The following is a 13,303-nucleotide window of genomic DNA, read 5'->3' on the forward strand; positions in this document are numbered from 1 at the left end:
CTGGTTTCTCCAGTGGCACAGTGGTAAAGAATCTTGCAAGATATGCAAGAGAGAGTTTGTTCCCTGGATCAAGAAGATCTCCTGGAGAGGAAATGGCAACCTACTCTAATATTCTTGCTTGGGAAATCCCATGGACAGAGGAGCCTAGGGGGCTATAGTCCATGGGGTCACAAAGAGTCAGACATGACAGCTATTGGGCATGTATATACACAAATTATTTTTTCTAGACAAGGTCAAAACTGCAGCTAGGTTGGGTATTAAATCTAGATTTGGTATCATGAAATATAGAATGAGTGATGCATTCTGGGTCTGTGGTTTTTCTCTTTAACAGTATGCTATACAAAACAAAAAAATAACTATGTGGCCTTACAAATATTTTTTTCTATGATGATAGACAGGCATTCCCATCATTTTTCCACATGTAAATTATAATCGGGCATTTCTTGAAAATATAAAGTATAATTGTAAGCAAAAAGTACTTGCCTTAAGTATAATAACATACATGTCTATCAGTAAATATTGCTAAAAGGTTTTTTTGTTTGTTTGTTTTGTTTTTATGTTTCAATCTGCCCTAAGGTCTTTTTTCCTGGAGTTTGTGTAGTGGAGGTGATTTAGTCGCTAAGTCGTGTCTGACTCTTGCATCCCATTGCTGTAGTCTGCCAGGCTCCTTTGTCCATGGGATTCTCCAGGCAAGAATACTGAAGTGGGTTGCCATGCCCTCCTCCAGGGGATCTTCCTTACCCAGGGATTGAGTGCATTTCTCTTAGTCTCCTGCATTGGCTGGCAGGTTCTTTACCACGAGTGCCACCTGGGAAGCCCAATTGTGAGTTATATCATTTTATAATAAACTGGTAAACTAATAATAAAATGATTCTCTGAATTCGATAAGAGCTGTAGCAAGGTAATCAAATTCAAGGAAGAGGCCTTGGAGGTCTCTCATTTATAAGCCAGTCAATAATAAGCAAAGGCAACAACCTGAGCTTGTGATTGTCATTGAAGTAGGGGTAGGAGGAAGTAGGGGACAGCCTTGTAGGACTGAACCCTTAACCTGTGGAATGTGCTATGTGGGTAGATAGTGTTGACCTGAAATAAATAGACTGCCACATATTTCTTCAGCAAAGATGAGTTTATTTGGGATCAACAGAGAATTGCAATTCAGGGTCTACAACCATTGTGAGGTATGTGCAAATCCCCCTCATGACAAGGGAAAAAGAACCCTTTTTACAGAGATGAAAATGACGTTGGGAAGGTTGTAGTAAACAAAGAGCCCATGGCTTTTTATTGGCTGAGTCCTTGCTGGGAAAAAAGAGGAATCTTTCTTCTTCCTGTTGGGCTCAGCTATTGTCACAGAGTGTGAGAGCTCCCCATTCTGGTCTCCCAAATCTTCTTAATTAAGGTTTCTATTTGTTCATTTTTACATTTCCCTCTTTTGACCAAGCTCTTTCTCTGAAAGCATTCTTGTTAATCAAGGATGGAGTTTTCTAGTTTTAACAGCTTTTTCCCCTCCGTGTTAAGAAACTCCTTTCCTGGGTATTTGTTGTTGTTCAATCATTCAGTCGTGTCTGACTCTTTGCAACCCTGTGGACTACATCATGCCAGACTCCGTGTCCTTCACTATCTCCCAGAGTTTGCTCATCCTACCATCTCATCCTCTGCCATCCCCGTCTCCCCCTGACTTCAATCTTTCTCAGCATCAAGGTCTTTTCCAATCAGTTCGCTCTTCCCATCAGGTGGCCAAAGCATTGGAACTGGAGCTTCAGCTTCATCATCAGTCCTTCCAATGAATATTAAGGGTTGATTTCCTTTAGGATTGACTGGTTTGATCTCCTTGCTGTCCTGAGTATAATGTCTACATTGGAGGGGAAATGTACAGCTTGGAAACTTATTAGGGTCATATTTGAGTAACAAGGAGGAGTAGGAGGGAGAATTCTCAAGCATTTTTTTAAATGTGAAGTTTATATATTATCAAGATCATAAACACTGGAGATCATCTGAAGTGTCATATTATCATTGAAGGTTTGGTAACAAGTTTCTAACAGGCCTGGTTGGATATCTTAGGAAACCTATCTCATCTTTATATTGTCTGCTTCAGTTCTAGGTAGAAAGATTGTCAGTGAAATCTTTACTTTCAGGTCATCAGGTTGTGTGCAGGTGTAGTCAAGGTTCATCACTTTCTTTATGTATGTCAGATGAATCCAAGAGTCTATTCCTTGGAGTTGGCAACACAAATGTTGCTTAGTAGTACTTGATATGGATCTTTTCCATGAGAATGAAGGGAGTTCTTTTGGAGTTTTTCAGTAGGTGAAATATACAGTTTGCAAGGCTTGATGCTTAAGCTCTTTGTTCCTGAGGGCCCACTATAAAAGGACTAATCTACCAAAATGCGGTTATTTTTAATAGAAGCAATTACCAGCCTGTGCTGGGCATCTAGAGATCAAGGTCTCAGCCTGACTCTACCAGTGGCTGGCTCTGTGACAGCAGCAAGCCAGCTTCTCTCCATGGGCTGTGGTCATCTTCAAAGTTTCTTCTAGCTCTAGAATTCTGGTCTCTCTTTACCCTACAAATATAGTACACACTTGTTATGAACATGTTCAACAACAGAGAAATGTGATAAGTAAAACAAATAAAAAAATCAGCCCTTCATCTTCTTACCATTGTTAGATGCAGAAGTTGTTAATAGTCAGTATGTTTCCTTCCAAATGATTCTCTCTCTCTCTCTCTCTCAACATAAATAAGAACATGTAAGTTTTATTAACCTAATAAAAATTAAAAACTTGTTTTTGTACTGAAAAAAAGAAAAAGAAGCAATTAGGCTTTTGTTTATTTGAATCTCTCTCTCTCTTTTTATTTTTTTATTGGTTATGAGTCAAAAGAAGCAGAAGACAAGTGCACTGGGTATCTTTAACTATCTCAAATGGTGAGAGTTTGTGAGTTCCAAAAGGGGTGGGTCTGATATTTAGGAAGGAGCAAAGGCAATGCTTTTGGCCAAGCTATTTGGAGGACCTCTATAAATTTTGCAACTAAGTCTTAATAATGATGCTAGTGCATTCAACTAAACCAGAGGATTGAGGCTGGCAGGCACAGTGAAAGTGTTGTAAAAATTGTCAAAGAGTTCAGACTTGTTGAAGCACCTGGCCAGTAAAATGGGTTTCTCAATCACTGTGGAATTCAAGGGAAGTTGCCCAGGAATGGATAAAATTTTTTTTTAATTTTCTTTTAATTGAAAAATAATTGCTTTATAGAGTTTTGTTGTTTTCTGTCAAACATCAAGATGAATCAGCCATAGGAATATATATGTCTTCTCCATCTTGAACCTCCCTCCCACCTCCTTCCCCATCCCACCCCTCTGGATTATTACAGAGCCCCTGTTTGAGTTCCCTGGGTTATAACTTCAAAAGGACTTTGCCACATAAGAGGCAATTAGTAGACTGCCTATTAGGGAAGTCTTTAGGCCCAGTGAAAAGATACTAAGCATGACAAAAAGCACATTTATATTCCTTGGATGAAGGAAGATATATGAAACCCATTTGCCAGATTTCAAATGCCCCATCAGGCAGTTTAAAGTGTCCGGGAGCAGTACAGACAGGCTTCCCTGGGTTGTATTTTGGACAAGTGAAGTAAGCAATTTTTGCAGCCTTGTTAATGTTTTCCCCCCAATATTGATTCATGAAGGCTTTTATTTTGTCAGTAGACCAATGGCTTAATGCACCTATAGAAGTGAGAAATGGGAATTTTAGAGTCTCTGGTAGGGCCAGGATGTTATACGGTCCAAACTAGAGCTTCTCTTTTCTCAAACCAACTGTTGGAGTTCCAATTTTATTTTCTCTTTTCTGAGGCCCATTGTTGGACTTCTTTAGCTGGTTTTTCTAAATTATCATTTGAGGAATTATCTCTTTAGACCAAGACAGAGATTTGGCCTGCTGTTAGCACCTTTAAAGGCTGCAATCCTTCCAGAATTATCAGCAATGTGATTTCCCCTAACTTTCAAAGTTAAGCAGAATGCCATGGAATCTCAAATAATAGCTAGAGTGGCATATACAAGTATTGCATTCAATATTTCCTGAAATAGGACCATTTTAAACTTTATTTTTACTGAAAATATGGAGGCCAAGTCATTTCCACAACATTCCAAAATCAGAAACTAGTCCAAAATCATATCTGCTGTCGGTATAAATATTTTAAATTTTGTCTTTGACTAAAATACAAGCCCATGTAAGAGCAGACTCTCTAGGGAACTTTACATCATCCAGACCAGCCTTCAGGATTTATGAGAAATAAGAAGCCTTCAGGATTTATGTATAACCCTGAGGTGTTACAGTCCAGGTCAATTATTTTTCTTCCCAAGTTAAGGTAAAAATGTATTGGTAGCCTCACCAAGTGGAATACCAAAGAATGCACTGAAAAAATCAATTGCAGTGAAGAATTTACTTTCAATAGGAGTGGATGCTAACATTATATTAGGATTAGAATAACAGGATATCAATGTGATAGCCAATATTGTTTATTACTCAGAGAATCTGGACAAATTTCCACCCTCAGTCCTTAGGTTTTGTCATTGGTAAAATAGGAGCATCACAGGGGTTAAAAGGAACAATGACAGCCTGAGCTTTGTAATCTTCTATGATCAGCTTTATGTCTTGAAGGCCTTCTTTACTTACAAGGTATTGATAAATTCTTAGAAGAGGTTTTGTGGGGTCTATTTGAATTTTGATGATAAGTGTGCTGCAAAATTTGCCAACATCAGTTGATGATTTTTCTCATAGCGAAAGCAGTACCTGATTAGATAGGGACAAATGATCAGTGTTTCCAGAATCAGGTCTGGTACCATTAGAGCTGATTAAAAGATTTCAAAAGTTTCATCTAGAAGCCTTCAATTGCTGGAGTTGAAGATTAAGAATTTTGCTGATGTTTCTTAGAGGATGCTTACCTATATTACAAGAAGGCTGATTTGCCAGGTTAACTAAATCTGGTGTGGACATATTTTCACACTTCACCCTTTTAACTAGAGAGTAAAGGACCCGGTCCAGCCCATTAATAAACACAGAATTAAAAGCCACTTGAGTGGAATCAACAACTGAATCTGAAGTCAACTGTAATATTCATGAACAGGTTCATCAGACTATTATGTACAAGCCTGAATTCTGTTCCATTCAGTCTTTGGAGAAGCTTAGGTCTTGGTCTATGAAGCTACCTGGTGATTGCCCAAGCCCAATCATATAAAATGTAAGTGTGCTGGTCTCTCAGCTGTAATTCTCGAAAGTGTTGACAACTTTCCTAATTGGGAATTTTCATTCACTGTTTGGCCTGGCCTTCACCAAGAAGCATATGAATTATATAAGTCAGGAAACCAGGTTACGTTTGAATGATTAAATTCCTCAGCAAGTCTGTGAGGATCTTTTGTTCTTTTGGGAAAGTTTTTGACCATGGTTCATACCTCAGCTTTAGTCCACGCAGTATAAGAAATTAAGAGTTTACTTAGCCTCCGAATCCTCAGAAGTCCTAATTTTAAAGGGACAGATTCTGACAAGTTCAGAGGAAAATGGTGTGGTAAAAGTTTTGGAGGAAAGAGAAAGTTTGGTGAGGGAATAAGCATGGGGAATTTGACCGTAGAGTGGAGGTGTAGGCAGTAGATTAGGGAAGGGAGAAGATGACATTGGAGATAGAGTCTGGCCTCAAGGAGCCCAGGACAGAGACAAGATGGTGCCAAAGTTGGAGCCTGAGACAAAGAAGCCAGGTAGAAGAACCTGAGGCTTTGGAGCCATTTTATCTATCTTTAATCATCTGCTTGTTCCAGTTAATCTTGAAATCTTATTTTACAGAGGGGCAATTTTAGATTTCTGATTAGATTTGTTAGCCTCAAAATACCAATTGAAATAAGCATTCTACTCAGTCCTAGACATTTTTGAACTATTTCAATCTAATTCAGCTTTAAAGAAATTAAACTTGGAGACTTCAAAAAGTCCCCACAATGGCCATTGGTATTCTAAATTGCCTTTGGTCAGGTCAGTCCCTTTAGTTAGAAATACACAAAAGGAAGGTTGTGGTTTTAAAATACTATAAAGTTGGCTGAAGTCCCTGTAAAGCTGGGGCACCTTCAAAATACTTAGATATCTGGGATCCCATTTTCTAGAGACTTTTCCTCTAGAGTTAAGAACAACTTTTAGGCAGCTTATATAGTTTATTGTACTGATGAAAATTCAAATAGCTTGCAAACCAACCTCAGCCAGTCTTAAAGAGGCAGCTTGGTACCGGGGGAGATTTTTTTCTTTTTTAGCCAGTATTCCAAGAGACCCCTGGCACTGTTTCAGAGAAATAGCCCCATTTCTGAAAGAATGGGTTGAAACCTAGCCACCTTCATGAGAAGCAGCCCCTGTTCCAAAGAGAATAGGTGAAGGCTAGCCATTTCACTGAAACAGTGTGATCTCAAATCGGACAGAAGTGCCAAATCAGAAATTGCAAATGCATGCTAATCAGCTTCAGTTGTGTCTGACTCTTTTCTACTCTATGGACTGTAGCCTGCCAGGCCCCTCTGTCCATGGGATTCTCCAGGTGAGAATGCTGGAGTGGGTTGCCATGAGTTCCTCCAGAGGATCTTCCCGACCCAGGGATTGAACCCCCTTCTCTTATGTCCCCTGTATCTGGAGGCAGGTTCTTTACCACTGGCATCACCTGGGAAACCTACCTGTATATAAAACAAGGCTTGAACTGGAAAAACAAAACCTTTAAATAGATTCCAAATAAAGTCTGGAGAACTTCAAGTGGAAAAAGTTTGCAAAAGATAGGATCCAGGAGAATGACAAACCTTCAAACTTCAGCCTCCATGAGAAAACTAGTGAGTGACAAAGGGTTGGACTGTGGTACCTCACCTATTTGCTCAGCAGAGTTGGAGTCCTCAGGAGTCTTCTCTGGTCTGTGCATGGACCACCAAAATGTTGAGATGAAGCCAATAGACTGCTAGATATTTCTCCAGCAAAGATGGATTTATTTGAGATCAGTAGAGAATAGAAACTTGCAAGTTCCCTCAGAGACTTCCCTGGTGGCTCAGATGGTGAAGCGTCTGCCTACAATGCGGGAGACCCGGGTTCAAACCCTGGATTGGGAAGATCTCCTGGAGAAGGAAATAGCAACCCACTCCAGTATTCTTGCCTGGAAAATCCCATGGACAGAGGATCCTGGCAGGCTATAGTCTATGGGGTCTCAAAGAGTCAGACATGACCGAGTGACTTCACTTCACTTCAGGGAAAGAGAATGAGAACACTTTTCATGGAGGAGGAAATCAGGTATGGGGAAGCCTGGCAGCTAAGTGGTAAAGAACTCACCTGCCAATGCAGGAGACAGAGGTTCCATCCGTGGGTTGGGAAGATCCCCTGGAGGAAGAAATGGCAACCCACTCAAGTATTCTTGCCTGGGAAATTCCATGGAAAGAGGAGCCCAGCAGGCTACATTCCAAGGGGTTGCAAAAGAGTCAAACACGACTGAACCTGAGTGATTAACCAACAACAATAACAACAAAGGAGGTTGGGAGTGGACAGTGAACAGAGTCCATGACTTTTCATTCGCGGAGTCCTTGCCAGGAAGAAGAGGAGTTTTTCTTCTTCCTCTGTTCCAGGGCATGAGAACTTCCCCTTTCTGATCTCATTCTATATAATAGTGTCAGAATTGAGTTAAAGTGTAATATCCCCAGCTGCAGTCCTGAGAATTGTTTTTTTTTTTTTGGTATGAGGAAATCTCCCCCGTCAACTCCAACCCCACCCCTGACACACTGGAATTGATGCCAGAACCTATTTTAATTTTATTAAAATAATAAAATAATTATTATTTTGAATTATTATTTTGAATAAATTATGAATCTCTTTCATTTTAATACATTTTGCATAAATTCTCCTTAAATGCAATAATTATGCACCTGAATATGTATCTAATGGAAACTGAGCAATCAGAAATCACAATTTCATAAACTACACATAAATAGAAATTTTAAAGCAGATCTAAAGAAAGTTTGGGTGGGAAGTAACATACTGATAATGAACAGTTCTGATTTACTCCATTTGTACTTAATTACTTTGACTTTGGCTCATTACAACTGACATTCTAAATATTTTAGCACAGATGGGAATTCTGAAGCTCTGACTTTCCCTTGATTTTTCTTGCCTTCTTGCACATTTTATACATATGTAATAGAACTTAAGAAATAAGTCTGCAAAAGCAATGGCAGTATGTCAGTGAAAATTTTTCCTACTATATTTTTAATATGAAGAAACAAATACTTTCAATCTTGAAAATGTTACTTAAAGACAAAATTGATAAAATTAATATTGCCAATGAATGCTTTTCATAAAAAAGTTAAAATTAAATGATAAAAATTAACTGTAGAAAATCACATGAAAATACACAAAATTTTGAATAATTGGCTCATTACTTGTATCTGAGACTATATTTTGGGCAGAAATGACATCATTTAATGCAAATTGCCTGTTGTAAAGAAATGCAGAAACTCATCACAAAATGTGGGAAGTATCCCACTGTACAATGCTTTGTCCCATTTTTCTTCCTTTGTATTCTTTTGCCTTGATTGTTTCCTATAAGGAATTTTGGAGCTATTCTTCAATTGAAGTCTCCATATTTGAACCCTTTCCAAGAGTCTAAATGTATTAAAAACAAAGCAAAACAAAAAAATTAATAAATGAAGTTTCCTAGGGGTCTTTGTGAATCCTGTGGGAATAATGTGACATCACTAACCATTACTTTTGGAATGATGAAGAAAGATTACAAACTCTTAATAAAGACCTGTATTAACTGACCCTTTCAGTAAATTGTTTTCCTTCCCCGTGCAAAATTAACTATCCCAGGGATATCTTCAAAAGTGTTATACCACTACGGCATAGAGCTCAAACTTCTTGACCAAATCAAGTTGAGTTTATGATATCTCACAATTGTGGATGTCAGTTTATGATATCTCACAATTGTGGATGTCAGTGGACAGAGCTTAGCTAGGTGGTGTTCTATTTCATTTTAACTTTAAGGTCTAAGCTTAGGTCACGTGGTTGAATTCCACATTCAGATGGAGGGTCCAAGATAGCTTTAATAATATGTCTCAAGCCTGGGCTTCAGGAATATCAGGAAGTCTGGCTCAGTTGGAATTATTGAATGGAAAGCCTTCTCATGATCTGTTTGGAATGATGCTTGCAGGGTATTTTGGAATTTTTGTGTGTTAATCCATAACTCCCAAAGAGAGTCTTCAAAAGATAGAAAGTGGTTCCAGATATTGGTACAGCTCTGCTTCTGTCAAGTTCTGTTAGTCAAAGGAAAGCCCACTTATGTTAAAAATGATAGCCCAATAACTTTATGAACATTTTTAATCAGACACAACATACATATATGAAAGATAGAGTTTTGATAACATATTTAAAGCAATCTTCATATTGTAAGTAAGAAAACAAAGGCTGCAGATCCTTGAAGGTTTGAGAACTGAAAAGATAGGTTAACCAGAGAAGAGAATGCTTGATGAGGCTGTTAATGTTCCCTTTGTAGCTAGATGGGTCTATGTTTAATACCCTGGTATTGGGGAAGAATTTTCTTCTACACTTTTAGTTTTTCCTGGCTGGTCTAAGAATTAGATGGACATAAAACAGCCCAACAGGAGAAAAACCAAACAAAAGCTTAGTAATATGCATACCTGAGAGAGACCTAGGAAAACTCACCTAAATGACTGATATTCCTCACTTTAAATATTATCTACAGCTAAAGAAAAAAGAAGATATGAGGAGGGGGGTACAATCAACAGTGAGAAATCTAGCAAACATCATTTATTAAAATTCTTTTCTGTGTCAATTGCCTTCCTCTTCTGGAGGCTCCAAAAAATTGAAGGTGGTCCCAGAAACTATACAGCATTGCTTCTGCCATGTATTGGCCAAAAGAGAGCCCACTAAAGTTCAAAATGAGGCCCCCAAATTTTATGAACATTAATATGGAGATGGAAAAACAAATGTTTAGTAAGCAAATGTTTGCTGGGTCATGTAGAGATGATGGAACACAAGAAGAATTTTAATAAATGGTCTTTGCTAGGTTCCTCTCTCTCAGTTGCACCTTGCTTATACAATAGTTACCTATGGAGATGGCTCCCTTCCTTGAATGGGTCTTCTATCGACATTCTTTTGGCAGCTAGGGTTAAGATCAAAGGTTATTCCTGAGTCTTTAGGGCCTTGATTGTTTTTTTGATTTTGGCTCAAAATAATTCACTTGCCAAAGAGACATTTTGGTGGGGCAAATTTTTCCCCTACACTGGCTCTGCCATTTGCTAGGTCTTTGAGTTAGAAAAACTACTTAACATTTCACTCAGTTTCTCATTTGGAAAATAATGATGGCAAAACCTATTTAGAAGACTAAGTACTAGTTGTATTAATCTGTATTAAGAGATATCATAACACTTAGTTTTTTCAAGATTTTTTTTTTAATATGGACCATTTTAAAATTCTTAATTCAGTTTGTTACATTTCATTTGTTACATTTCATTTTTTGTTTTGGTTTTTTGGCCATGAGGCATGTGGGATCTTAACTCCCTGACCAGGGATCGAATCCACACCCCCTGCATTAGAAGGCAAAGTCTTAACCACTGGGCCACTAGAGAAATCCCTAGCATAATACTGTGAATATGGTAAACTTTCAATGTCTTGCACAGTTATTATAGTTGAACTTCTCGTAGGTTGGTAGTAAAAATTTCAGCAATTCAAAGCAGAGGTGTATGATGAGAAGAATGCACCATCAAGAACAAGTTTAGCTTTATCTTTTAATTGATTTGATGATCTTGTCAACTACAAATTGACACTTACCAAGAGCTTTGCCAATGACTGAACAACAAAAGTATTTGCATCTGCCTTTACTGAAGTTGAACCCCAATCTGCTATTGACCTTCAACAACCCCTGATGGAGTTCAGGGTGGAGTGAGGCACTCTGTGCTCCAGGGAATCTGGTGGGGCACATCTTTAAATAGTTGGATGTTTAGAGGAACAGATTTCATGATCTCAATCCCTGCATCTCCTCATATCTAAAGAAGGACTAAACCTCTTCATGGTAACATCAGACCCTCATGACTAACAAAAAACCTTTTGTAAAATGAGTGCTTCATGGTATTGTTGAGGGACTGTAATTTCTTCAATTCTGTCTTGCTGGACCAGTGTTACAGCTCAGTTACAGCTAAGTTTTATTTGGCGGACAAGTGTTACAGCTTGGTTACAGATCAGTTTTATTTGGCAAGCAAAGAAAATACATTCTGGAGGTATGAGGGTGGACAAACCCAAAAGAAGAGAGAGACTCAATCTTGGCTCTTCTTTTTATGTTTTTTTTTTTTTTTTCCCTCCTCCCATTGAGCCTGCCCTATGTGAATTGGGCTAGCCAGGAGGGATGTCTGTTTCACCCGAGGTTCTCACTCCAGTCTTCAGATTTTCTTTTGTTCCACTTTTGTGGGCTTCTCCTTTCTTTGTCTTTTAGCCACCACCATTTTGGACTCTTTTTTCCTATTCTAAATGCCTAACAGTATTGGACTCCCCCTTCACCAAAACCTTATATATTGACCTTCCCCTACTGCCACTTTGGAGCAATCTCTCAGAGTTATCTGAGATGCTGCCTTCCAGGCTGGAGTCCTCCCTCTGGCAAATAAAACGTAACTCGCAACTCTCAAGCTGTGCATCTTTTTTTAGTTGACAATCTTGGCAATCAGATCTACTATTCTACTTAATTGTGAACAATATGCTGGATTGTGTTATTCAGTGTAAAATTCTGTATGATTAATAAGTTTAAGAACCAGTAATATAAAATTGGGGGCATGTTAAATATTAAACCAATTGTAGAAGTTACTGTTTGGAGATGAAATAATACTTTAAAATTAGTTTGAGCACAATAGATGCTAAAAAGGATTTGTAAAAATGGAACTATTTTGAAAGTATCTTTTTCTATGAGGCAGATACTGAAGAAAAGCCTAAACCTTCCCTTAATACCAAGATAAAAAAAATCTTTAGGATTCTTCCCAGATGCATATATAATATTCTTTAAATAATACACATAAAACCAGATCAATATAATCCTCTTAAGCATTAATATTCTGGTGATAAACTTTTTCAGAAGTTTTAAAATACTTTCCAAACTTAATTTACATAGCAACATTATAAAATCCTAATTAACCCTAACCTAATGTTAATTCATTCCCTCAAGAGTAAACTTGGTGCAGCCCAAAGAAATTATGAGAAACCACTTACTCTGATTAAACTCTTAGTGTTTTCATAGAAATCTACTTTATTGGAAAACAATATTCCAAGAAATGGCCTAAATGTTCCTTTCATTAATGCCACTTGAAAGCTGTTGGTTTTAAGGAAAACCTTAAAGAGATATAAAAAGTTAATTAGATGTGGTACAGGCAAATGAATATGATATTTAGTTAGCAATATTCCTTAAATTGGCACAATATGTAACTGAATATGTAGCTTAATGGTTTTGTTATTAATCAATTCTTAATGTAAATAGTTTGAAGCTCTTGTTTTGTAATGTTCATTATAAATACTCCCTGTGGGAATCACAACTTTATTTTATTAAAACTCCTGCCTGCTGCTAATTGCTGCTGGGAAAACAAGCACAAATTAATTGTGTTTTAGGAGCCCATGATGTAAATTTAAAAGCATCTGCATTGATTGGGTGACTGCTATATTGTAGATAGTTCTTTGCCACTGTGATAAATGGCATACAGTAGTTGACAACACTGACCTGTTTTAAATCAATAACACTTGGTTAGTAAGTCTTACTACTATAGAGGTTAAAATATTTGTTTGAAACTGCTCTGTTTATTATTATGGAAGCTGAGACAAAATATGAATTTAAGTCATGGGCAATTAATTTGCAAGTTTTAATGACTTTTCTTGTGTGAAATTATCATTGGTCTCTAACAAGGATGATTGATGGATTAGTATTTGTATTTTAAAAAGAGATTCTGAAATTTAAAAAAAAAATCAGAAATATAGTCCTGCATATAGACAATACTTCCCTAATTCCTGTTGTAAAAACTGGCCTGTCCAAATTGCACCACAAGAGATGAATTTAAACCCCAAATATTAAGATGCTGGACTCAAAGGAACAAACCACATTGACTTTCAACTGCAGATTGATACCAATAAGAAGAAACCTTTTTTTTTTTTAATCAGAAATTGACTTCAGTTCCTTTCAGGTGCTTAGTCATGTCCAAATTTTTGTGACCTGATGGACTGCAGCATGTAGAGCTTCCCTGTCCTACACTATCTCTTGGAACTTGTTCAGACTC

The 13,303-nt window shown here is 37.6% G+C and overlaps 1 long non-coding RNA gene across 3 annotated transcripts; it reads right to left on the reverse strand.

Moving 5' to 3' along the window:
* Window positions 1-703: 703 nt before the first annotated feature.
* LOC139035177 (uncharacterized) lies at window positions 704-7,479 on the reverse strand. 3 transcript variants are annotated; one of them, XR_011487763.1, is made up of 4 exons: window positions 7,320-7,479; window positions 6,867-7,061; window positions 2,653-2,785; window positions 711-2,557 (listed from the first exon to the last, which is right to left on the reverse strand). It is a non-coding gene; the product is annotated as an uncharacterized lncRNA (long non-coding RNA). The 3 variants fall into 3 exon arrangements; XR_011487762.1 differs by having other exon boundaries at window positions 704-2,557; window positions 2,653-7,061; XR_011487764.1 differs by lacking the exon at window positions 6,867-7,061 and having other exon boundaries at window positions 714-2,557.
* Between the last annotated feature and the right edge of the window lie 5,824 nt (window positions 7,480-13,303).

Source organism: Odocoileus virginianus, chromosome 5, assembly GCF_023699985.2.
Source record: "Odocoileus virginianus isolate 20LAN1187 ecotype Illinois chromosome 5, Ovbor_1.2, whole genome shotgun sequence".
Lineage (NCBI taxonomy): Eukaryota > Metazoa > Chordata > Mammalia > Artiodactyla > Cervidae > Odocoileus > Odocoileus virginianus.